At 39.7% G+C, this 26,897-nt stretch overlaps 1 long non-coding RNA gene across 2 annotated transcripts in view; it reads right to left on the reverse strand.

The window, feature by feature from the left end:
- Positions 1-26,897, reverse strand: part of LOC128853688 (uncharacterized) — a 39,971-nt gene that overhangs the window by 9,056 nt on the left and 4,018 nt on the right. The window contains exons 2-6 of one of the 2 annotated variants that reach the window (XR_008452360.1): positions 12,271-12,398; positions 10,453-10,525; positions 9,782-9,896; positions 9,394-9,560; positions 8,366-8,558 (exon numbers count right to left, since the gene is read on the reverse strand). This is a non-coding gene — a long non-coding RNA (uncharacterized LOC128853688). Of the gene's footprint in view, positions 1-8,365; positions 8,559-9,393; positions 9,561-9,781; positions 9,897-10,452; positions 10,526-12,270; positions 13,632-26,897 lie in introns of those variants that run through there. The other variant, XR_008452359.1, reaches the window with a different exon arrangement.

Here is a 26,897-nt window from a genome sequence, read left to right on the forward strand (position 1 = left end):
TAAGGAAGAGCTAGGTTTTGACACTTGTGTAAGATGGTGTGTTGTAGATGTTTCTTTCCAGATCTCTTGGCTGAAATAGCCCCTCAATATTTTCTTTCTTTATTCCAAAATGCTTTCAGAATAGCTTTGTGTACACCTGGAGAAGCAATGTGTACAGCCAAGCAGTTTGGATGGCTCTCCCCAGCAGCCCTCTCTTCTGCACTACTTAGTATGGGGAAGTCTCCATGACATCTACAAGATAACAATTACAAAGATTTTTTTCTTTGTTACTGTCAGGATTGGTGAGTAGTTTGGAGGAAGGCAATAAAGGCTGCAGATTCCAATAAAAATTCCCACATTTGATGACAACAATTTACTGTTCACAAATTTCAGGATCATTCAGTTTGTTCTGTCTTAATTCACTTTATGGCTCCACACCAGCCCAGCTAGAAAAGCCCATACTGGAAATGAACAATGTATATAAGCGACCAACACATTTAACTGTTATGTCATATTTGCACATGTTTGGAGATAAGGAGCTGCAAGAAGCATAACATATAACTGACAAGAAAACAGCACATTCCCCACATTTTGCACACAAATGCGCTCCCATCAGAAACAGGAATTCCTAAGATGTCATCATGTGAGGTACCTACAGTTCAGGCTCTGTAAGAAAAAGGTGGGAAAAACCTTTCTCCAAGAAGGTGATATGGTGCTACTCCCATATGGAGCTATTGAGTGGCAGCCACCTATATGGTGAGCAGCACCAACTACATTTTTACTCTATGAAACCATATGTCTTTTTAATTAAAAAAGGTTACCTGCTTGAGGCTATTTATATTTGTATCTCCCATGCAAATTTTAATTGCTGAACAGCAAACCTCTAGATAAAGAGAATTATAATAAAAATGTTGACAGACCTCTGACTACAATGTGGGATTATAGCAATCTGGGTAGAAGTTTCTGAACCCACAGAATTTCAGTCCTAGCCCAGCTCTTTGGACTGCTGTATTCCACCTTTCAAAGCAAACATTACAATTATCAAGAAACTGAAGGATAAATCTGGACAAGTTACGCGAATATTTTAATGAAAGGACATCTTCACGAAAGATCAAGAAGAGAATAGTGAGGTAACATCCATTAAAAAAGTGTGGAGACAGCGCTAATGTATTTTCCAGTTGTAGAAAAGGTAATTGGATAAAGTGAAGGGGAAACAAATTCAATGTGATAAATGTAATAGATATTTATTGCTACAAAGGATTAACTGAATTACATTCAAGCACAAGCTTGACGCTAGATATGATAATTTGATAAGTGGAAACTGCCTTTGCCTTTCATATTACATCAACTTCTTTCATTATGATACACCATAAAGGCAAAAAAGTCACATTATGGATTTGCTGGCTTGTGGGATAACCTTGAAATTGTGCCACTGAATTTCCACACCTTTTTTTAGACCTCCAGAGTAAGACCAAAATAGTGTTGGAAGTACGTGGAAGAAGAAAGTGAGGAAGAATGTGGATAAATACAGAATGTGACGTTTTGATTGAGCAGAGAAAGCCCCAGCAACCTCCACTCACTGGGAGTCAAGGCAAAAATGAAAGACCCTAAAGGAAGGAGCAAAAAGTGTACTCAGAAAGACAGCAAAGCTATCTTGTCACTGAGCATTCTTTATTGAATGAGAATGTGTTACTTTATCTCTCTATATGTATCATCTGCATGTAAATACGGGTGACACATTCATTTCACATCTATACTAGTTCCTTGTCACAGGTTGTAATGAAGCACATTGCATTTGCCATTGTAAATAATGACTCATGTGCTATCCATAGTAAACTAAACAGAGAGGGGTGGCACAATAACTACAAACACGGATCAAATGTGTGGGGTTTATAATTTCTGTCTCCTTGTAACTAGCCTCTTCTGCTCTCCTTCAAGCAAAAACCATGAGTAGCAGTCTTGTCAGAACAAGGAGTGTTATAAATAAAGAGTGTTATAAAGATTGAGAACATATATTTTATCTTCAAAACAGACAATGACATCTATACCATTGTAAAGTATTGGATTCTTTCTAGACTGCAAGTTGTGCAGAGGTGGGACCTGTGACTGTAAGACTGTTCCAAGCACAGGGGGGTTGCTACTACAATATTAATAACAAATTAGATGCATAGCCCGAAGGTTGGGACCTTTTGCTTAAAGTGAAAAAAAGCCACTGAACAAGTGTATGACACCATCAGACACACTCACTCCAATTTGTTCTAACTCAGTATTGACATTTTTCTCCATTATCCATCACATACATGAGTTTTTAATATAATTATTTCAGAACATCACTAAGCTCTTGTCTGCTCTTGGAAATATACCAAAATAGCTACAATTATTCTAAGATGGTTTATTTCAATATAAATCCCAAAGTGGGCATTCTTGTTCCAAAATAAGAGTTCCTATTTCCAATTTAATTTAATCTAGTTCTAAAGTATCCTCCTGGGAGCTTATTCTGGAATGGCTGTTTTGGTACATTTCCAAATGTAGGCAAGCCCAAAATCAAGGTTTGGAGACTGTAGTATGTGGAAAGGAAAACCCTGTTTCCACTTTAAAAAAAATCCAAATCAAATGAGCTTAAGAAATCCATTGATTTCAGAAATACAAGCCCTTATTCAAAAAGGATAGAATTTATATTTCAATAATAACAGTTGCTTAACGCTGCACATGTTGATATCAATTAATATTTCACATCACAAATCCACATCAAAGGAGCCACTCTCAAACTTTCAACACCCCCTCTTTCCATCTAAACATCTACCATCAAGGCAAAAGCAGAAGAGTTAAAAATAAGAGTCAGAAGCTAAACCAAGAAATAATTCTAATTCAAGCAGCCTTCTGATCCTGAGAAAAGAGAAATGTCAAAATCTCCACTAGCTCAGCAAAGGGCTTCACATCAGCTTTTAAGGGATTCAAATGCTGAACTGCTATACAGTATAAAAAATCTACAACAGACAAACTTAGTGGGGAAAAAAAAAAGGAGGGGCATATTTGTTGTCTTTGAAAACTATCTATACTTTTTACTGCACCAAAGCCTAAAGTTTCTTTAATTTCTAGAATACAAAAAGGAAATTGGAGAAGATCTTGGTCTTCTGTATTTTTCTGTATTTTCTGTATTTTTCTACAGAAAACTTTCGGCTAACTTAGTTTTTCATGCAACCCTCCTAAAGTCTGTGGAAAGCCAGAAGGTATTAACCTAAACAGTTGGTACCCTTCATCTAGCAATATATTGCATACTACAGGCATTTAAACAAGCAAACAAAACAAAACAAAAGAAAATCAACAGAGCTTCCAAATTAACTAAATATAGTCAGTTATCTGTTACATCTGTCCTACAGATGTTACTGACAGCCATGACCTTTTAGGTTCCTGAAAACTGGCAAGAACACACCTTTTCTGTGCATTTTCTACCCATCAGCCTGATAAGGGAATTCACAGCTTTCTTATTTTCTTTAGAGCCCTTTTTGCAGCCTGACCACGCTCAAAACTTGCACAGCAGCATTAACCAACACTGCCACCAACATCTCACAGAGCCACATCTATCTTGCATCCTATGGTCACCTTGGAAATCTGTTCTGGGTACCACTGACACGTGGATCCCCTGTACTCGTGCCTGTGCTCTTCTCCGGGACTTTATTAAGCTAATCCTAACCCAACAGCTCTGCAAAGGCCTGCAAAGGCAGCAGTGCAGTCCTTGTGAGCCAGCCTGCTTGGCAGCCTGGCTTCACCCTGGGTCGTGCACCATGGGCAGCCAAGATTCAAAGAAAGAGTATCCTGCTTTGAGTGGCATTGCCTTGGAAAGACAAACATGGGAGAGAGAAAGGAGTACAAAGAGTAGCTTTGAGTCCCTTTCCTGCCCTCCAAAATCCATCAATGATACCTGCAGCAGCAATGCTTCAGGTCTACAAAGGTAATATGCCATGGCTTTGGGTCTCCCTTTCCACAGGCAAGATTTGTCCCTTTTTCCCTCAGCTGCAAAGAAAAAGCAGAAGAGAGACTTCACCATGTCCAGACCTATACAGGACAGCTCTGTTTGAGATGGAGACCAAAGAGAGAGAAACAGCAACAAAAGGTGCAGTCTGCTCCATGAGTTCCATGTGACCCTCTCTGATCAATCTCTTCCTCGGGATGTCACCATCCCTCCTTGGGATAGCTTCCACCCAGAGTTACCACCACCACTCACGGTATGCTTAACATCTCCACCACTCTGAAGCTGTATGGGGCACGACGAGCTGCAAAGTGAGCAAACATCCCCATCTAGCGTCCCTGAGTACTAAAGAGCTATTCTGCTCTCTTCCATCTCTTTTATCCCTTTCCATTTGTCCTGATTCTTACTGAGAGGGAAGTCAGTGGATTATTCTTCTAATCAAATAAAAGACTAAGAGTTACCACAGCCCACCAGATGGGCATTGTGCAAGCTGCTGGCACGCAAACAGCTCGGCCAATGCGCTACTAATTACATTTCTGCAAGTCTGGTCCAAGTTTTCTCTTGGGCAACAGCTGCTTATTACTCCATCTCGCATGGTCGATCTCTATGACTTTTCTTTCTTGGCTCCATTTTGCTAATCTGACCACAAGGAATTGGCAGATTAGTTCTAGAGGATAAATCAAAGGGGGATTCGTGTGGCTCTTGTTCCCAGTTCTGCAAGCAGTGCTTCCAGTTCATAACTATCTCCTCAGTTCCTCTAGAATAGCTCTCTGGCTACTGTAGCATGTTATTTGAGGGTGAAATGCATTAGCCTCTGTTTGCTCCAAATTTAATTCATCTATTTAAATAATTTAATACAACATCCATCAGTATGAGAGCTGGGCAAATTGAATCCAAAGGATTTGAAGACACATAGATTAAATAAACTACCTTCAAATCCTGGCTCTCAAATTATCACTGTCCCTGGATTAATTCTACCTTAATTAGACGAAATAATCTTCTCAAAATGATTAAATTAGCAAAATAAAGATGAAATAAACATAAGGCAAAAGCAAACAGAATATAAACAGCCAGAAAGCATAAGCCATAATTCAGAGCCTTAAATCATACAGTGAAACTCGTTCAATTTAGGTCCTCATTAGAGTTCTATAAAATCATGAGTGGCATGAAGGAGATGAATAAGGAATTTTGTTTCTCAAAATATAAGAACTAGGGGGGCAGCACATGAAATCTTCAGTCAGGGCTTTAAAATAAAAAGCGAGGACTTTCTGACAAGGGGAATCGTTAAATTGCCAAACTCATTGCCACAAAATGCTGCAGATGCTGAAAGAGTAAGTAGGATTTTACAAAGTAACAGAGAAGTCCACAAAGAGTTACGAAACTCGAAGATCAGAAAATCTTTAAGCCATAAACTGCTGAGGGGCGGGAGAGTATATTGGGGAAATATCACTCAATACTTTCCCTGCCGTTACACCCTTTCCTCAATTATCAGCTACTGTCAGAAACAGGATACTGACCTCAATGGACCTTTGGTCTGGCATAATCGGGCTATTCTTATAATCTGACAAGTCGTGACTTGGATATACTTTGAAATGTTGACATTGGCTTCAGAGTCTTATACCAGGAGGTGACTAAAGAGCATCCAAGTTAAACTCAGTTAATGGAGTTTAGGATAACAAATAGTCTCCCAGGCTTATCTAACTTGCAAGGGTTGCTCATGTTACAGCTCCAGTTAATTGTCAAATCCATTAAGCATCTCTATTGTAGATGCTAAGGCAGACACAACAATGGTTTGTGATGACCGCTAGTCAACAGAAAAGACAATGCTACTCTAGAAAAGGTGCCAGGCAAGCAGCTTCATCACCAACAAGGAGTTTTAGGACCACAAAAAAAGTAATATATTCAAAAAAAGACCCTATAATTCGGGGACAGGATCCAAATCTTTTAAAACTTCTGTCCCATCCAGGGAGCAAGAAACCACAGTCAATACTTCTTTGAAGTTTCTGTATAGTCCTTCAGAAGAAAGCATAGAAGAGCACGTTGTTCTTGCCCCATCCAGGTTGCAATGAGCAGCAACACTTAGAGATCGGGGTAAAAAAGATGTTTGTCCAAGCCAGTCCTCAGAAATGAGAGGCAGAGCAGATCATCTCTTCAGAAGACAGTGTAGCCTCAGTACTAAAATGGAAGAGAGATGAGGAAACATTCCAATTTTTATACCCTTGCAGTAAGAGGTGCAGACCTGTATCCAACACTTAACCACTACCTGGCAGATTGATCTTCCCCTCTTTGACCCCTAGGTCAAAATTTCAGAGCAGTAAAACATCAAGGCAGCTCAGTTTCAAGCCAGCTAGCCTAGACAGCACAAGCAACTGAGTTACTGGGACTCTGGGGACTTTAGCAGTCTGTGCTGAGTTCCTTCTTACCACGTACACTACCAGCTGCACCTGAGCTTGCTGAAGCACTACAACCAGCTCCAGTGTGGACACTTCCCATGACTAAGTTGCAACCAGTTAACCTAATTTGATCAAGGAGAAAAAGATGTTCAATTCAGAGATGCCTCTGAGAGGAAGCAATCCATGGAGTGCTCCCTCAAACTACAAAACAGCCTGAAAACAAATACGGTAGTTAATAATCGATATTTAGGTTGATATAGATCAGACATTAGGAAGAAATTTTTTATGATGAAGGTGGTGATGCACTAGAACAGGTTGTCCAGAAAAGTCATGGAAACCCCATCCCTGGAGATGTTTGAGGCCAGGTTGGATGAGACTTTGAGCAACTTGATCTAGTGGAAGGTGTCCCTGCCATGGCAGGGGAGTAGGAACTGAATGATTTTTGAGTCCCCTTCAACACAAACCATTCTGTGATTCTATTAATACTGTCATAACCCAGGCCTCCCATCAAAGCTGCATCATCACATCAGCTGCATTTTTCAGAAAATCTGATGTTTTGGCTTTAGCTGGTAGACTACTTTGCATATATTAGGGAGAAAAAACCTAGATGGATGCAGCCTGCAGGCCTGATTCAGCTCTCATTGATTTCAACAGTAAGACCCTTGATTCCCCACCAGGACAGGAGTGTAGCCTTCAGAGTTGCCTGGAAACATACAACCCAACAAGACCATTTAGATATCAAAGCTTTTCTTAGAGGCCAGGTGAGGACAGGCCCAGGCCTTCACAAAGCACATGGAGAAAGAACAATTACCAGGAGCACCAGAGCTCGCTCGCTACCTTTTTTATTGACATCAAGAGCCCTCAAAAGCCAGGCAGGTGGGTGTTCCCAAAGGTGGCATCAGGGTGTACAGGCTGATGACTAGTATGGGGTAAGCACCTCATTACTCTGACACATTCTATCGTGGCATCAAAACAGGCTCCTTTCCTAGCTTTTCCGTATTCTTCTTTCCTCTATGCAAGTTTTCTATGCAAGGTCTATGCCCATCTTCTGCCATCATCTTGCCATAGCACTAATGCCAAATACTTTAGCCTGAATTCGGCAAAACATGATGTCTACCCTACTGTCAGTTTAAAGCCAGCTCTCTCTTTGCATCTTCCTTTGGGTAATAATTTGTAGCCATAATCACACATTTCCTACACCAGAATAAACACCACTCTGACTGATACTGACATCTACTCTTGAAACAGCCTTCAAAGCCTTTATAGAAGGCTTCTCTCTACCAGTCACCACCTGACCTATATTCAAACAGCCTTAAAATGACAAAGCCTGGATCCTTGCCAGCTCAAATAATTCAGATCCAAATGACTTTAAATCTCTCTTTTTTTTCCTCCTGTATTTTCCATCCAGGGTGTTAAGACCACAGAAGAAAATTGTGTCTCCTTGCATTTTTCTGTAATTTCCAATGCAACCCACCAAATGATACAAGAGAAATAGTTAATCATATAGGCTTGAGATATGCATAACCTGTACTGTAAAGGTGCTAATAGATATATTTGAATTCAAAAGAGATCTGAGAGGCAGAAAATAATACCTTATTAGTATGCTACACGTGTGTGCAAAGCAGCAGCCTGCTCTCTAAAATGTGTGAATAAATAGTAGAATCAAATCTTCAGCCTCTCTTGTAAGAACTCATTAAAATCGGTAATTTTTATCACTTTTCTCACTATAATTATTAAATCCATTGTTTTCCATATTACAACAGTTTGGACCATTGCAAAAATACTACACATAGTAAATCTGCTTTTTTATATGTTCATATCTATCTCTGGTCATAATCGTTCATATCTATCTCTGGGTCCAGCCTCAGGTATCAGTATCCCAGAGTTTCCACAAAACCAGCATTTAGCGAAATATGTTGACCCTGGATCAGCATAGGAATTGTGTCCTCAAAATGAGCTGTTAGTTCATCTTCTGAAATTGGACTGAAAGAATGCAGCACAGGTTCATATTCAACTTGGTTACCTTTATTTCCAAGAACAGACATTTTCCTCAAATGAGCCTAATTTATGTGAAGTCCTGTTTCTGTCTTCGATATTCTTCTTGTTTATGCATCCTTTTCTCCTGTTCTCATTGCTCATTGTATGAGCAACAGCCTTCATAGGACATATCCAACTGCATGAGTGCCCATTTTAGGGGTTCAGGGACAGAAGATCTCCTTAGAAGTATTGGAGAAAAAGATCAGTGGAACATATGAATTACAGTAAAGCAGGATAATAAGTAAAAAGAATAGACAAAACAAGCTAATCCAAGTTTTGTTATGGCTACTTAGTGTGCTTTTGTTGTTCGACTCAGTACATCCATCCCATTTACATCTCAGCTACAGGATATGGAAATGATTCTGCAAGACTCAACTTTGAAAAAAGTGATGTTTCTTTTTAAATTTTGGTGCCTGAGGGGAAGAATAAATACTAGGCTATTTGAACTTAATGAGAGTGTTTTCATTGACACAGGGAGGCATAGTATTTCAACCTGTTCTCTTTTTAATCTGAATTTCACCATGAAAAATGGATAAAGGGGTTGTGCCACCCACTGTCACACCATGCTCTAGGGACCATGACTGAATTTAAAAAAGCATTAGGCAAGCGCTACCTCAAGATATTCACAACCTCCATTCAATTCTCTAATGTAAAAACTGGTACAAAGAAACACGCCATAGAGATCATATCCCCACAAGCAAGAGTTTACTCTTGCAGTAACTCTTCATGGACTCAGACAGCAAACCCGTGCAAGGTGAAGGTTGCTCCTATGGGCTTCTACATTCATTGTACTTTTGTCCTAAATAAGTAATACAAAATGAAGGAAATCCTTTTTGGTATATTCTACTCTCTTGGCCAAATCCAAGCCCATTTGGATTGTTCATCATCCGATCTCCCAGGATCTTTAACAACATGATTCTGAATAAGCAATTTCTGCTGACCAGGACAGCTGGATTATGTTTTCCTGAGCAAGGCATGTACGCCACGAGGCTGCTGTGCAGCTCTAGGACTTACAGGAGGACATAACTGGCGACTGCCACCTCAGCCACTTTGAGCACAGAGGGCAGATGCATCACTAAGACCACAGTCCAACGTTGGCTTTGCAGTCCCAATCTTTCAACCTGATGTTGTCTTCAACAGCAAGGAGTTTGCATCCACGTTGCATCCAGCACACTAGCTGCCTTGGGAATACCAAAGCAAAAACCAGAAAGGAAAAATATCTGTAACAAACACTTCCACTTTGGCAATTACAAAAGCTGTAGAGAATGCAGAGCTTTATGAAATGGAACTTTCAGTCTATCCTTATTTCCAGGGAACAAGGTGATAATACAGCAAAGCATACAGCACGCTTTATGTGAAAGGTAGAGTCTCACACTAGATAGATAATACAAAGCACATGTACCTAGTCAGTTCTCCAGGGATCAAAACATCCATTCCTTTCTCCACATCCTTTTCATAAGGATGAATCATGCCCATAGCAATTGCATTTTCATTAGTTAATATTGAATCTGTCTTTCCTGAAATAAAAAAACCACAAATATATTTTTTTAAATTATGATGAGAAAAATCACTGAACTTCTGCAGGACATTTAGACCTCGCCTAGTCACGACTAAATCTCTAAAGTTAATATTTGTATAGTGCTTGGCTCATCACTTTCTGAATTATTCACACAATAAAAAATTCTGTTCTTTCTATACCGGATCCTCTGCATCACCTTTGGAAAGCATTCCGCTAAGTATGCCTGTATATTCAAAACATAATTGCATAAAGCCTGTCGTGCAAAACGTAAACCTCTCAGAACTTGTTGTGGTACATATGAGTTTTTGAAGTTGATTTGCATAAAACCCCAGTATAAATGCAAAGCGCTGAAGATTTGATTACCATTTTTGCATTGGTATATTTTTCAGGAAAATGCAATATTTTCTGTTAGTATTCTTCAGCTGAATCTTTATTGACAGTATTGTTATTTTGCTGATAGCGTGTAAGGTTTATCACCTGTCCACAAAAGTTTCAGTTTGGGGTTTGTGATTTTTAATGTTAAAGCTAGAGATTGCCAATGACATAGAAATTACTTGACACTTCGGTGTCCTTCTTCTGTCCCTGGGTTTACAGCACAGGCAACTTGACTGTAGAGTTTTAGATCTCCTAAAAAAAAAAGATATCTCTAGTGAGTTAAAACTATTGTTGCTGGGGGAGCTCAGTGGGTAACAAACACACTAGATGCTGCTAAACATTCAGTTAAGAGCATGCATTGGGCATAACTGGAATTGGAAATAATTAGATGAACATTTTAGTTCTGAACTGTGCCTGTTTCTCTAATCCTCTCTGTTGCAACTGTATTTGCTGCTTAGCGATATCAGTTTTAATACCCAGTTCCTAATTAGTGTTATCAAACACCTCTCCCTCGATTCCATTATGCAGAACTGGATGAAACGTTAGGTCAAGTGTAACCCCCAGGTGAGCTTATATTACAGTTTGCCTCCTGGTTTCTATATGCACTCTTGATTTTCCACCTCAGGCAATGGCCGATTCCTAGTAAGTACTGAAATTGTTCAGCCGGGTCCCCAGGGCACCCCAAAACACAGCAGACATCATACAACAACTGTCACCACCCTGACATGAGGAGGTATTTAGCTATGACAGCACAGATGATAAAAGTGAGTAGTCAGATTATTGGCCAATAGATGCCATCTAGGTTAGCTGGAAGGGGAAATAAAGTTAGGTTAAAAAAAAAAAAAAAAAGGATAAAGCACAAATCATCCTTCAGTTAGTGTTTTCCCATTCTTTCCCTCCTCTTTCCTGACAAACACTTTGAAATAAAAAAAAATAGTTCTCATTTATGCTTCAACTTAGATAAGCAGAAACTGGTAGTTCATGTCTACAGCAAATTATGAGCATGAAATATGTGACAACTTTACATATTTACGAGTCTTGGAGGAGGCATTGAGATCATCAGGAGTCTTAACCACATGGTTTTTAATATGTGTTTCTAACTCTCACAGTTATGATGAAAAGGATTTTACTGCTGGCTGAGTGCTAATGGATTTGGAGGTGGTAGCTGCAGTCCACAGGCAGCCTGAAATGGTAAGCTAATGTGCATTTAATTTTGCTCATTTGGTTTTATCAAAGCCTGGTTTTGTTATAACACCATAGTGTCAGCACTAACGATCTGGGGGTTGAATGCTGCAAGGGAAAGGAGTGCGAGCAGTCAGTGAAACACGCTCAGAAGTGGAAATTTAGAGAAGCAGATGGAAAACAGAAGAGAAACAAGCAGGGTAAAGAAACAGAAAAAAAAAGTTAGAGAAACAACAGCAATAAAAGGCAGTGGCAGAATAGCCCCAAAAGGGAGTGTCTTGAATAAATATCCACACATCTTGCTGTAAAAAAATTGCTGGGTAAAGACTGCTGCTGGGGAGCTTTCTGAAAACAGCTCATTAATATCAGTGAACTGAAGATCCCAGCATTCTCAATTTAGATATCAACCCTCAAATAAGGATTTGGGTACCAGATCCTCTCCTGGAACAAGAGCAATCCCAAAGCCATTAATTTCATCCTGGGAATGCTTAGGAGCTGCATGGCCATTATATTTTAAAACAAAAGAGGAGGAAATACTTTTCAGGGAGGAAATTTAATATTAGCTGTTTTAATATTTTATTGTGGGCTTCCATCTCTAAGTTTTGCAAGTAATAATTGGCTGGCAGAATGTCAGTGTAGGAGCTAAGGGATGACAACCCTGAGCATGTACAGAAAAGCAGGACCATCTAAGGCAGGCAGGAGAGTTGGTACCAGCAGGAAGCGAGTCCAAGGAAGCAAAAGGCTAAAAAGGTGAAAGGAATGAAGACTAGAGGACCTGAGCAGCGGTATCTCTTCTGCAAACCAGTAACACAAACCTCTTCTTCAGCTCCAGTTGTGCGTCTCAGGTACATTCCAGCCTATAATGATCTGAAACCCAGACCTAATTCCCAAGGAGTGGAAGGATCCAGCAGAACACAAGCAGGAAAAGGTGCCTCCCCATCTACTACAAAGTGAAGGAAAAACAAGAGTACATACCATGTCCGAAGCTGAATACACATACCAGCATCCAAGTTTACACTAGTTTGACTGACTGGCACCCACACAGAGCAGCAGCCTGGCAGGTAGACCGTGAACCAGTGACAGCCTGAACAGCTCTTGGCCTTAGCAAATAGACCAAACACAAAAAAAAAATCACAACAGTTCATTTTCATCCTTATAAATTTTATTACTAATGATTTCACAATCAGTTTGAAAGGGCCTTCCATAGCTCAGCCTGGCAGAGCCTGGAGCAGTACCAGCTCTGTGCAGACTGTAGATATATTCCCCTAATTTTAAGACTAACTATGTAATATCATTTTGTCACCACCAGCAACAAGGACTTTCCCAAGAGGCAACCTTGGATAACCTAGCGGGGACTTATAAAATCACTTGAAAATATCCCCTGTATTTACCGCTGGCCAGAACTTCACCATATTTCTTGTAGGAAAGCAACCTGAAGAAAGAGAAAAATCCACCATCTCTGAGTGACTCTCAACAAACATCAGCTTAAACCTTAATGTCAAATGTACAAGTTTTTACCTGGAGTGTAGATTGGGAACCTGCTGGTAAATGAATTTTTGACAGGAATCTCAGGACATTAGAATCACACAGAACACTACAAGGTTTTTTATAGTTAAATAAAAGAGTCTAAATACAGAGATTTAATTATTTGTTCATACATCTACTTATTATGGGACATTTTTGCAACCTACATGCATACCAAAGTACCACAGCAGTTCATATCAGGTATGAGCAGAGTCCACAAGACAGAGTTGCTGCCTGCCATCACGCTACAGTTGCTTTTCAGGTGGGTAAATAACCCTGCCTACACCTGCATGCTGCTAGGGCAAAGCTGTCACCTGTGCCAAATCAGCCTGTTTGGCTTGGGTACCGTGATGGTGTTTTGCAGTTGAAGTCGCAGACAAATCCAGAAGGATTAGTGGCTGGAGAGTAGGAGCTGAACTGAGAAACTTGCTCTTCCTGCCAAGTAAATGTTGCAAACGACTCCTGGGGAATGGAAATGGAGGGTGCTGCGCAAAAGAAATGCATATCACTGTTACCTAAAATGAGGCCCTGAAATGACTGTACCAATTAAGTTAAATCAACTTCATAGCCTATATCTCACTATTGCAGAATCACCCATAGACAGTGTTATTTAAAGTAAGAGCATTTTCTCTCAGTTTAGATGAAGTCAGTTCACAGCAAATTAAAAAAAAAAAAATTATGTAAGCCACTGCCGAGGTGCAATGAGCACCTTGACAGCACACCATGAGCTGATTTCTTGCAAGCCTTGAAAAAAGCAACTTCTCAGCAAGATACATAAAGTTACAAGTAAGGGGTTTGTTTCTTGTGAGAAGACTTATTGTTACCATTATTATTTCTAAAATTAATTTCTAAAAACATTGTAAGATTTTACTTTGGTTTGGCTGGCTTTTTGCTCAAGTGCTGCAAAGAAGTTTGTCCAAATACTGAAAAGTTTTCTGCTGAGAACTTACATACTCTGAAGCTTGGAAGATTAAATGGCCATTGAAGAACTACCAGTTCCCAAGCCTGTTTTTTTAATTAACTTATGAATTCATGTGAGTAATCATTAGATAGCATTTTAAAAACTTATAGGATAAATTATTATTATTGGTATTGGTATTGGTATTGGTATTAGTACAACTATTACAGGAGAAAGAAAATCTTGAACAGTGAAGCCAGAGAAGGGTGTTTATAGGTGAGGACCATCCATCAGAAGCAAAAATGTTCTGAATTAGCATTAAATTGTTCATTCAGACTGACACAGATTTACTGCAAAAAGTGAAAACATATTCATATTTGAGTTAAATTGCCTAGTGGAACTATCTAGTAGAGTTTTCTTTCTTGATAGTGGGGTTTGATTGTCACCTCACCTAAGGTAAGCCCCACCACCAGAATGTTTGCCGGTATAATCATCTCTTAAGTGTATATGGGGAAGGAGGGAGTGAGGAGGAGAGACAGGGGGAAAACAAGGGAGAGGAGAAATGAGATCATATGATATTTTTAGACTTGACAGCATGGATGTATTTCTGCTGAGAAATCGCTTTAGCTAAACTTGTTTGTTTTAATCATATACCTGGTATAAATTACAGTGTCAGATGTGACTTCTCGCTGTTAGAAATCTGAAAAGACTCCAGCTATATTACACAACCGTTAGCAGTGAAATTACTAGTGCTCAGCTAGAAGTTATATGAGATGTAGTGAATGACTTTGCGCATATCCTCAGTCCAGTTAAGTACAAAGTGCAGTGGGTTGGATTATTTGAACTCAGACAGTTTGAGACAGCACTGCTATTGAGGTAAAAATCACCACCCCTACACTCTGAACGGCTTCAATAAATAACTTTCAGTCTGAGAGCAAAGTAAGTAGTCACAGCTTCTGTGCTGAAAACTGTTTGAACAACTTCAACTTAGGATTTTGCATTTGTCTGATGAAAGCAAAAGAGGACTGGGCAGTAAAGCTATTCCACTACACCACGTGTCTTCTAGAGCAAGCCAAGGACATTATCTGAGAAGATACAACCTAGGGCTCCACTTGCAGCATTTTTTCAGGATTTATGGTTACTTCTCCATCCCTCTTATGAACAGGCAGAAATATCACCCACCCAAACCACAGATCAGCAAAGCTTCAGTCCTGCCCCTCCGGCCCTCCTAGTCCTCAGCTCCCTGGCTGCGGGACTTCTTTGAAGCTACCCTGGTACAACTTCTGTTAGCAGCTCCAGCCTCTTAAACTATCCCCTGAGGAGTTTGCCTCACCTAGAGAAGCCGATAATGTTCTTATTTCAGTTGAGTATTCATTAGATTTCTATAAGTATTTCACTGAGTGGGCAGGAAAGAGCGGAAGAAAGGATGTGTGTTGAGAAGACACAATGTTCTTCTCTGTCAATGTGGAAAGACTGGCACATCATAACACTCAGGAATGATAAATGCATCTCTAGTACTTTCACTAGATACTTGAGCAATAGCTTTAGCATACTGATGTATTTGAAAAGTAACCACCAGTCAAGAAATCCGGCTTGTGTAGGTCAGGATGAGGGCAACAGAGAAGATTTCTAAAACTACTTGATAAAAAAATTGATTGAAAACAGAGAGTTGATAACCAGGTTACTATTTCTGATTTTTGCTACAGGAAAAACAAAATCTCAAATAAAAAATAATATCTTTTCATCAAAAACACAGGCAAAGAAGAACTAGTAACAGTGATTTAAGTGACTCGCATTGCCTCTGCTGTAGGTCAAGCTCTGTGGTTTGACTGCGTGTCCTGTCATGCCTCAGGACATCACCCTCCCTTATTCATGTGAAAATCATTGCTTCTGGGAAACCTAGCTCACAGGGCAGAGTGGGTGCACAAGGAAAATAAACAACAACTTTCCTAAAGATTTGGCATAGCACTTCCAAAACCACAGGCATAGGTTTTGGCTGAACCACCTCTGTTTTCAAAGAACAGAAGTACTTATTTGTGCCAAAATACAATCAAAGCCTGAGTGATTATTTTATTACATCACTGAAAATGTTAGCTCCTCAAATTTTGTGAATTACCCTCCTTGAACCATAGGAAACAATGACGCACTAATCTTCCTTCTTACATTAAAAAGGAGAAAATGTGGTGCTATACAACTTGACTGATTCTGCTAGTTCAAATCTAATAATAGCATTCTTCATAATTGATTTAGCCTTTCTCAATTCCACCTAAATTAGCTTTCTGCTTTAATTAAATCGCAACATATTTTATGCCAGGAGAAAATTGGTCATTTTGAACTGCTGATATAATTAGGAAATATCATCGCAATGCACAAGAGGATCCTGAGGTCTATAGTTATAAATAAGCTTAAGAGTTAATTTTATGCTTCTATTTTCCCTATAATATTTACAGCATATTTGCATTGCTGATATTTTACACAGCTGGTTTACAGTGTTTTGCAGACAGTGCTGCAATTCTCAGCATGCAATGATAATAATTAAATATTTATGGTTGTGTATAACTTCAATTCTCTCTGCAGTCCTCAGAGTTCCTCTTAGAAGTGAGCGTTTGTCAGCTTGGAGCCCATGCTAGCACAATCTCTTGCTACAGCAAGGACTTTCTTTAGTCCCAGCTCATCCATAATTTCAGTGCATTTCATCCCATCTTCACAGAAAAAGGTTATCAAAGTCAAAAATGTTGCCCTACTTTTCAAGCCTGAAAATGACACAGCCTGAGAGCTAAAATTTTCCTTTGATTTCCATGCATTTCATGCACACCTCGGAGAAGGAGGTTTGACTCCATGTGGGACAGTTGTAATTCATGCCTTTGATCACGCCAAGACTTTATACTTCTCTTCACAATAGGTGACACCAAACATGCGAGGAATAGACATAACTGCACTCCATGTAATTTGGGTCTGGCTAGAGGCTACAATGAGGGACCGAAGGAGCAAGTTTTCAGGGATGGGTGTTCTTCTTCCATCCTGAGCCACAACAGGACAGGGCCACAAGAGTAACCAACCTCTTAGCAGAGCCAAAGCCGCAGTTGACACATGCAACAGTTAAGACACACTTTTGCCTACTGCTGTCTTCCTCCCTCTTGGGTCTGGGTTTCGTTCTTAAAACTGGTTCTGACAATGTTCCTGAACTTTAAGATCCTTTTTGAGCTAGTAGGCATAAAAGCCACTAAGGAATTTAGATGACATAGGATAAGAAAATGGAGATGGTAGCTTCAAAGAGAGACATCATCTAGACCACTTTAGCTCCAGCCCCCAGGAGTCACAGGTACCATGGAGGACTACTGCTTCCTTCCAGTCACCGCAAGCCACAAAGCACTCTGGCAAGCTACATTGAACTCCAGGTGCATGGCAAAGAAAACCAAAATCAATAAAGGATCATGTGCCTCGAAGCAGTCAGAAAGATCAGGATCATCACGAGCATGAACGACACTGGCAGATGGGCTCTCTGACCTTGCCCTGACAGTGGCAGCCCATCCCACATATTTATTCTAGGAATTCAAAAACTAAATAAGAAACAAAAACTAAATAAGAAACAAAAATCAAGTAAGTGTTGTTAACCTCTGTTAAAAATGTCTAGACTTTTTATTGCTTTCTCCGTTCCTTTATCCGACCATCTGTGCTGCTTTAAAAACAGGAACTTGAGTTGCTGTTATCTCCACTGTACCTGACTGAATGGACCTCAGTACATTTGCAGGCCCCTACCACCAACAAAAGTTTTGTCCTCTGCTACGAAAGTGATGTTATTTTATGAAGTTATTTCAATGATAATGTAACACTCTTACATTAGGCTTAATTTCTTTTCACTGAGGCCTCAAAAGAGGGAGCTTGTTTATGGTATTTGGAAGTACTTTTATATCCATGTTGCCTGAATCTTTCTGAAAAGAATTCTTGCAAGACAGAGAATAACATATATTATCTTGCCTGTATTCACTCATGAGCCTATTTGCATGTATTTCTTTCTTGCTTTTTCTCCTTGTAGGATTTGTTGTTTTCTTCTCAACATAATCTGTTAGGGAACTGGTAAATCATTTTCATCAGTACATGTTGCCATTTTTAACTTCGAATGTAACCACCAGAAAAAAAAAGTCAAGAAAGTAAAATATCCCTGTACTATATCTACTCTTATATATTGTTCCTAAATCTACTTTTGTCTGGCAGAAGGTGGGAAGCGACCACAATGATTTATCTTAAAATGGCAAAAGATTAACAAATTATAGAACAAGTTTTATATCTCCAAATGCCTATTCACTCAAAATGCCCCGTGTATCTCTGTATGAGCAAAATCACATGCCTTCTCATCTGGACATCAGGCTGTTCCCTGAGTGCCCGTTCTGAAAGAACATCCAGTCTGTAACTTGGACACTCTTTAAACAGAAGGGAGGAAATCCTGTTTGCAACTGCGTGCACAGACATAGAGAATTATCCCTTAAGCATAACTGCATATGGCAATTTCAGTTTTTAAACATATGTGTTTTTGTATGTAATACATGCGTGTTTATGTTTCATATAAACATAATAATACAAAGTTATTATCAGTGACTCACAACTAGAGTAGTGCTGCCTATTCTGGTGTTAAACAATTTAATAAATCTCCCAAAGGATGTTGTCATTGCAGTGGAATTGGACAAGTGATGTGAACAATAGCTATTGACAGCTGGCTCTTTATGTGGAGATGTATTGACAATATAGCCGTGGTATCCGTGGCAGACCTCTACCTACAACTGCACCAGCTCTTTACATGAAAACATAGGGAAAGCTTTCAAATCATGAGAAGGCTCACAGCACTAAAGCATCTGAAAATTTTTTATGAAAATATTAAATATTTTATTGAAGTGTATGTGGTAACTGAACTCATTCAAAAGGTGCTTGATATAGTCATGTATGCATGGTTGCATTCTACTACATCTCTCTGGAGATCTTTGTCAGTCCAAAATTAACTTAAATAAACATTGCAAAATGGAAACAACTAATTAAAGGCAAAGGCGAAAAGTAGTAACTTATTAGGTCTTCAGATCTACCACTATAACCACAAAGAAGTAGCAGAATTCAGTCACCGGTCTCATATTTTAAATCAGTTAGATGTCACCCAGGACAGACTGGTGTAATAGCTTAAGACAAAAGAAGATGAAGAAAACAATCAATTCTTAATACATTCCTGCTATACATATACACAAAATACAAGAAAAAGATCACATTAGCAAGAACATATGGAGGAGACCTAGTGCTCTTCCTGAAAAATTGTCTAAATTTCTCCCTGTAAATCTTTTTCGGGAGCACATTTGGTTTTAAGGCCAATGTTTCTCACATATTGATAATGTGGGGACATTGATTTTCTTCATTAAGTCAGAGCTATAATCCATAAGACTGATAACAAAAGAATTCATGGTACTTTGCCCAATTTTCAACTGATTGCTCCAAGCAAAGCTGCAGTAAGCAAAAAATTAACTGACTCATTCGAAATCAGACCAAACTGCTTTTCTATCAAAAACCAAAGTGTTCTTATTTAGGAACATGCTGGCAAATTTAACTAAGAAACTCATTGGTCTATGATCTACTCAGCTATTATTTCATATATTATTATTTACTTGAACTAAATCAAGTCAATCAATTTAAGCACTGCCAATAATCAGGTCTGTACTTATTGACCTCTATTCGGCCTGTACCTTAAAAATTCTAATTTAGTGTGAGAGTCACAACGTTGTTTAAAAACTTGAGCAAGTCTGCCTTGTACTTTTCACAAGAAGGACAACTTTGCTGTAATCATTTAGCATTATTAGGAACTATTCAGGTTTAAAAACTGGGACTGATTTATTTGTACAGGTGATTCTACAACAAGGAGTAAAGTTTCAATAATAAATAAAGACAGAAGGCCCACTGTAAGCTGGAATAGATGTTCTAAGGATTTCAGCCTGTGGTGACACTGTTGATCTGGGTCAGGTCAGTGCCAGTGCAGACCATGCACTTCATTGTGGGGGATGACCACCAGAACAATCGCTCCTCTGCAGCATGGCTTATAGCATTTAACATCTGATCTTCTCTGTCTTGCAGCTCCAATGGCTCCTCCAGTCAAGCTAAGACCAGCATTTCTCATGTAGCTGGAGAACTTCCCTCCACAGGCAGGAGAGGTCTCTGTGTTAGCCCTCGACACACAAGAGGCTTATGTGCTCCTCTCAATTTAGGGCTTATTCTGCAGCAGGTCCAGAGAGACTTTTGGCTTGAGGATACCAAACCTACCCACAGGCTTGGGCAGACTTGCAGTGAGAAAGACCCTGCTCCACAAATCCTTAGCATCTGGGAGAGTATACAGGGAAATACATCTGATGTGTACTTTCTCTGATCTTTCTCTCTCGCTGAAGTATCTTCTTCTGGACAAAAGTCATGATACCTGTTTAGGTCATCCCTGGTCTCACACAGTATGCCTTTGCTTACATTAGACAGGAATACTGGCTATAATTTGATATTCGGATCCCTTTTTTCCTTTTTTTTTCATACTCCAAGCAGTGCAAATAACTCACTATTTTTAAGAAGTCAATAGACTGTCATGTCCCTGCAAGAAAATGAATGACATTTAGACTTTCTGCTACACAAGTTTTAATATCACATTGATTTTATGCTGGAGAATTATGTTGAGGCAAGCAGTACCACTAAAGTCTCATGCATCAAAGCAAGACAGACTTTCATCTGAAATGTCCTGAAAAACAGAGCAAAGCTGTATTTCTAAACTCTTCAAGTACTCTTGGATTGCTCAACTTTCTGGGAAGCATCACCCAATATCACCCAGGGAAGTGCAGCACAGGGTAAGGCTATGCTTCCATCTATGTGGCCTCCTTTTTGCTATACACTTCTATAGGAATGATAAAAATTACCTCAGGGATGAAAGTACAGGTTAAAAACTGGGGCCAAGATGCTCTCAGAACAAGAGCATTAATAGCAGAGCAGCAGCTAGTAAAATTTACGAACAATGCCATCAGAAAAAAAAAGCAGTGCAGAGGCTCTTTAGCTAGAAAATTTACTGGGGAAATAAGATTTTCAGACCTCAGGCACATCTGAACATCAACGGCCCTAGCCGAAACAGTGACCCCAGAATGCCATGGAGAACTACAGCTTCCATCCCAGAACACAACCAACCACAGGTGTCACTCATCCTGGAAAAAGGATGCCTGAAAAAATTCTGCCCGCTGAAGACTAAATCTAAACCCTACATTCGCAAACTACAAAAGGAACTGGACTGTACCCCAGCTTGTAGTAAACACATGCTTAAATCCCTGCGAAGGCAAGAGCTGGTAACCCATTAGGAAGGGACAGACCGACACAGGGCCTGGCTTCATTGCTTCTGAGAGTATGGCTTTGAAACTTGGATTTGAACTAAGATTCTGTTAGGTGTCAATGTGATTGAAAAGGAAAAAAAAAAAAAAACAAGAACCAAATTGACTTCTTATTACAATTTCTAATTAGACTGGAAATAGATAGACAGCTTATTAAGTTGTAAAGCTCAAATTCTGTCCTTTAGCATTCTCACAGTCATTGTCCAGCTACTTTCCCTAGCTGACTAGTCTACAGATAAATAGCACCACCTGATTAATTTCTGAATTTTAGGATTAATTTTATCTTTTCTCAACAATGTTCTGTCATTCGACTGCACTTTTTGACCTTGTTTATTAAGGAGAGACTGCCTTGAGTTTTAAATTATGACAGCTTTCTTTCCTGGGACTATGTGCTGATAAACAATGACATGCAGCTTCTACAACCTTCTGTTTTAGATACTAACCAAAGCAATAACAATTTTATCTGAAGAGCATGAATACATTCGATGTAACCAACAAAGACAAAACAAAATGTTATTAACTTAAATATTCTACAAAGTCAACACAGTAGGAGTGGGTTGACTGAAAAACACATCAGTCAACAAAGCAACAATCATTTCAAATCACTCAGGGAAAAATATGTTTATCTGTGTCTGCTATTAAGAGTGGAAATTATTTTAACCAAGTATCAGAGGGGAACAAATGACCTTTTGCCAGAGGCGCCCTAGCGAAATTATAATTATTTTCTGACTTCTAGCATGATGGCAAAACCCAGAATAACACATAGCATGTGAGTGCAGAGTCCCATCAAAGGGAGATCAAGGAGAGGATCTTGTATACAACCAACGTTAGCCCCTTTCAGACCTATATGTAACTAGTATGATTTGGACTAAAAAAAAAAAGCAGAGCAGGAGGAATGTGCTAACTCAAACCCACAATAAGGTGTACTGCTGCATTATGAATGAATTGCAAGTGGCAGGTCAGTTTTACTAAACAAGAAGGGAGTCACAAGCATTACATCTCAGGAAAGCATGGGTTATTATTGCCAGATCAATACATGATAAATAACAGTGTGTGCCACGCAGACAGTGTATCTTAAATCAGCCCTGCCAAACTATGCCTGTTGAAGCAGAGCTGAAAATGACATTGAAATTCTTCATGCAGCTTGTACTTCAGAGTGAATCCATTCAACCCAAGGAGACATAAAGCAGGAGCAGACACTCTCAGAGAAACTGCTCTTATCTAGCAGCAGCATTCCTGCTTCACCAGGGCTGAGGGCATTTTTAATGCATCTAACCAGCAGTGCCACTCAAGCATCCCTTCCCACAGATCTGAGTCTTAATTTGACGAGTACGTGGAGCATAACATCCAGAAGCAAATCACAACAGCTTTATACTCTGTGCCCAGCTCATCTCTCCGGAAAACTCCTCATTTGCTTACAGTGAATAGTTTCCAGATTTTTCTGATGAATGAGTCACTACTCATCCACCCATGTTTCTTACAGCAGAAAAAAGGCCTTGTGCAATTTCCATCATGCTGAGGGGATACCAACGCAGCTGTGAAAATGGCTATTGCCAGCAGCTTGCTGCAAGAATGGATCCATGCACCAGGATCTTCCAGATAACAGCATCTGCAGAGCACCACACAGAAACTCTCGCCTCAAACAGAGAGGCAGGGCTTGCACCCCAGGACCCACCACATCAGGTTTTTTTGGTGCTAAGGCTCACCCATTGCAACTGGGTGGCCTCACAGAGCCAGAGCTGCAGGAGGCCTGGCCCTGGCACTATGGCTCTCGTTGCTGTGCACAGAACACTTTCAGAAAAGATCTCCAAAAAATGTAATACGACTACTAATAGTTATCTAATTCATTGGGAAAGACAACTTTTAAGTGTTTATCCTGAATTTTTCAAGGAACCATCTCAATACCTTTCCTTCGACCCTCTGAGTTTAGGCAGGTAGCATATCACCCCCTGCCCGACTACAGCTTTCCCTCCTGCATTCCCTCCCCATTTGTTTTCTCTATTAGAAACGTATTTCTGAGTAGGCTCCTTTTAAAATTAAGTTTTCATGTCAGTTCATTAAAGTATCTTGATCTAAACTTGTTCTGCTGAAAAAGAAGCAAATAGCATTGAGCATATTTGCAATTTCTTGCACAAAGTATAATCTAAACTGAAATACACTTCTAAGGATTTCAAAGCCGCTGCAGCTCCTTGTCATATTATACTGACAGTAGCCCTATCGGCTAATTACAGATTTTACCCTCTTCAAAAATGTGTGCCTTTTTTTTTTTCTCTTGGTTTTCTCAGACACGAAGTTCTGATTTTTTTAACACCTGATTTTTTTCTGGAAGACATCTTTTCCAGATAGACTTCCTGGAAACAGCAGCAATAATTTCTAACCTATTACAGGCAAATCAGCAGTATTAAATGATCTTTAGAGCACTTCTGTGGATGGTGCAAAATGTATATAAGCTGCTACAGCCAGTTATTGACAAAATTATCTACCTTCTGGTGCCATTACACAGAACAGCTAATATGCATAATTACAGTAATTACGTGGAGTACAGCATAAACAAAAACAAAATTATATGCTGCATCACACTGGCACTCTTTCAGCCAAATTCATTTTCACATTTACAGTATTGCAAATATGGACAACATTATTAAAGCAGAATTTGAACATAATTATGACTAATGACTCCACATTAAATTGGTGTTTTCCATCTTTAGTAAGTCGTAAGTAGCTGCTGTGATGCCATTTTGATGATACACTAAACCATTTAAAGTCTAACAACCTGTAAGACTATCTCTTCTTTTCTTTCAACAACATTGCTAGGAGTTAAATATTACAGCATCTGTAATCGCCTGCTGCCTTCAAGCTAACAGTCTCTGCTTTACATAGCACAAGGACCTGGTAGGAATTACCATACAAAAAAGCTTGACTTTGGGATCAGACAAGTCCAAATCACATCTTCCGGTAATTCTGAAAAGAAATATAATTTCTGGTTTAGAATTTAAAACATATTTTATAATTTCCCCCACAAGAGGAAGAAGTCTAGAGAAAATATTTTAACACTATCATTTCATTTCAATTATTTTTAAGCAAAATGAAAACTTGGAGTCCAAGCTCTGTGGTTTCCCACACCGCAGAAACAACCTGCATGAGCACAGCTGTTTCCAGAATGCACATCCCTCTGTACCCTCAGATAAACTTTCAAGCTACAGTTATTTAAAGTTATAGAGAAGGAAACCCCTGCTGGGACAAAAGACTGCTCTGACTTTGGGGCTGCCACTTCAGCCAGTGGTTTTCTGGGAGACATACTGCACTTTTTCCTCCTCACAGCCTCAGCAGCTGGGCAACACTGTGAGGCAAGAACAAGAGGGAGCCAAGGTTTGCCCATATTTTAGGAGCAGTAATGAAGGTACTTCGAAAGACTCATCAGGGACTACTGATAAGACACTACTGTGGCTAAAAGAATATAGAGTCCATCTAGACAAGCAGTAAGTGATGATAGCTCTGGCACATGGTTGCAAGTGGTGAGTTATTCCCATCACAATAGTGATGAACACTAGTGCAGAACACCTGCACTAGGAAACTCAGTAACTGGAAGAGGAAGAATAAAGGATGGCCCAATTTCAAGCCTCCAAGGGAAGAAGTTTGATGCCAGCAGCAGTTATGGAAGTCTTTTTCACCTAGGTATCTGAGCACCAACTCTTTCACAAGTGGTTTCATCTATTCAGGATTTTGATATGTAGGAGCTGGAAGGGGTAGAAAGAATGATGATTGCAAGCAAGGTGCTAAGGAAAGAAAAACTCTGAATATTTTGTTAAAGGACTAGATTAGAGAAACATTTTTTTCAACATTGACACGTTAATGACTTCTTCCTTCAGCTTGGAGTGGGTACTCTGACAGACATTAAACTTAAGACTGACAGGAAATGTAAAGCAAGGGAGGGTCAGCAAAGACTGCATATGAGAGAGGAAACCCATGAAGATCTGCCACGGGTCAGCAGTTCATTGGGTGCAGGATGATATTCATACTTGCCCAGACTGATCAAGGATGGGAGAAGAGACCTTGACATCAGCAGCCAGACATCTTCAGCCACTGACCTGCCCTGAAGGTCTGAAGAACCACATAAGCAGAAAAGCATTCTTTCTTTCCAGACGTTCCTTCACTTGACTTTGGATCTCATTTCAAAGTTAAAATGCTAAAATTTCTTAAGAAAATATGGATCTTGGTGTCTGCATCTGTGCCTGTTTGTCATTTGTTTGAGCATCTCTTCCTTAACCTTTTGTAAGGCCTGGCCAATTTTGATCTAATAAGACAGGCAAGAAGTCTTAAAGTCATTAAGTTCCTACACTTTCAGGAAAATAAGGTGTGGGTAGGGGGAGAAAGACCTCATTAATGCTGCCTGGGAGGGAAAGGCTGTCGAATAAACTCCCACCTCTTTAGAAACCAGATTGCATGCAAGAGAGGGAAAGCAAGCGGCTATGAATATCCCAAGTATGGGAAAAGCTACACTGAGCACCCACACGTTGGAAGGCTGCAGAGGACCCAGACACAAAGTCCAAAGCCACAGGAATCCAGACTTTCCTTTTTCATATGTTTTGATATTCGGTCTTATCATTGGGGATAATTCAATCTTTTTTAGCTTTAGGACCTGAAATGAGAAAGGGACCAGATATTGTGTTTGGGGCCTAAGTGTGCACTTCTGTGAGTTCATGTAAGCTTCATGCAGGAAGGAAAATCTCCTCAAATAACACAGGAAATCGCTCCCGTGTTTTTAACTGTCCTGAGAATGGGGAATCACCATCTGTAATTGCTGATAGTTGATGAAGCCCTGCTTGTTGTGTGGACTGTACAGGGAGGGCAACAGAGGGAAGGGAAGGGAAGGGGAAGGGAAGGGAAGGGAAGGGAAGGGAAGGGAAGGGAAGGGAAGGGAAGGGAAGGGAAGGGAAGGGAAGGGAAGGGAAGGGAAGGGAAGGGAAGGGAAGGGAAGGGAAGGGAAGGGAAGGGAAGGGAAGGGAAGGGAAGGGAAGGGAAGGGAAGGGAAGGGAAGGGAAGGGAAGGGAAGGGAAGGGAAGGGAAGGGAAGGGAAGGGAAGGGAAGGGAAGGGTTTGGTTATCACAAAACAACTTAAAACTAAGTTTTATGATTGGAGTTGTGGTTGTGGTTCACATATTAGATAAACATTCCACTTCTGGCGTGGATCAGCTGTTATCCAGTTGATCAGATCAGCTTTGACTCTGCAATAAAATTATCTATTTAGTTAAATTTAGACTCAAATAACAGCCACTTTCTTATGAACTTCTTCACCATTAATATGGGTTTAATTTTTTTTTTTTTTTAGTATATATTAGCATGTTGCATTCTGTGTGGTCTCTGCATCTCCACCAGATGCAGGGACTCAGGTCTTCACTTTTCTTGGCAGAACAATCTCCTACAATTCCCCTAAAGTTCAAGCCTCAATTCTCACACTCCTACAGCACTCTGACTACGTAAAGGTCTTCAAGTTTTCTCTTAGAAGCTGTGGCAACCACTTGGAGATAATGACCAAACATAGCTTTTAAAAAAGCCTACTGTTTTAATCTTACACTTGTCTTAAGATAATCTTAATTGCTACAGAAACAAAACAGAAAAAGATAAAAAGATTTTAAGT

This window comes from Cuculus canorus, chromosome 1 (genome assembly GCF_017976375.1).
Source record: "Cuculus canorus isolate bCucCan1 chromosome 1, bCucCan1.pri, whole genome shotgun sequence".
Lineage (NCBI taxonomy): Eukaryota > Metazoa > Chordata > Aves > Cuculiformes > Cuculidae > Cuculus > Cuculus canorus.